Consider the following 730-nt stretch of genomic DNA (forward strand, 5'->3'; position numbering starts at 1 on the left):
CTGAGCTGTGCGCCTTGGGCCTGTGATGGAGACTCGTCTATGCAGTAGAGGTAACAGGACCTTGTCCCCCATGGTTTTGCTGCTGATCAACCAGGGTCACGTTTGTGACAGCTCCGTGAAAGGTCAGGTCTTGCACAATGTGCCTCCAGACACAGGCCAGACCCCCAGGGAAACGGTATAAGCAAAGGCCCCGAGAGGATTGGGATTTCCAGATTGTGCGAGGCACATGAGGCCCCTGTCGTATTTGTCCTCCACCAGCCCTGGGGGGGGTGGGGGGGGTGGAGCAGAAGCCCCCTGTCCTTAGTGTCAGCTTCCCCAGAGCTGGCCCCTGATTCACAAGGCAGCGGGTCACTTATTCCCCACTCCCCAGGGCTCGCAGACTCTCCTTGGAGCCGGCAGCCTGCATCTAACCCCTTGGCTCTTGGAAGGTCACAGTCCTTCCCCCCAAGGATTTGGGAGGGGGCTGGGGGGGTCTCTCCTTCAAGCCTCTGGATATCAGCGGGGTGACTCTCCTCGGCCTCCTCCAGCCATCTCTGCCTTTGGCCACTGACATTCTCCACGTGTCTGTGTCGTGTCGGGCGGAGAGGGGCTGCCCTTCTGCAGGAAGGGGTGGGGGAGGTCCGCTGCACCACATGCGGATGGCCCTGCACCACGTCTAGTCTCCCCTGCTCGCTTCCCCCGAGACTCCAGCATCAATCACCTGGGTTCTTGAGCTCTCCAGACTTCCATT

The sequence above is a fragment of the Crocuta crocuta genome, unplaced genomic scaffold (assembly GCF_008692635.1).
Source record: "Crocuta crocuta isolate KB4526 unplaced genomic scaffold, BGI_CrCroc_1.0 scaffold352, whole genome shotgun sequence".
In the NCBI taxonomy this organism is placed as follows: domain Eukaryota; kingdom Metazoa; phylum Chordata; class Mammalia; order Carnivora; family Hyaenidae; genus Crocuta; species Crocuta crocuta.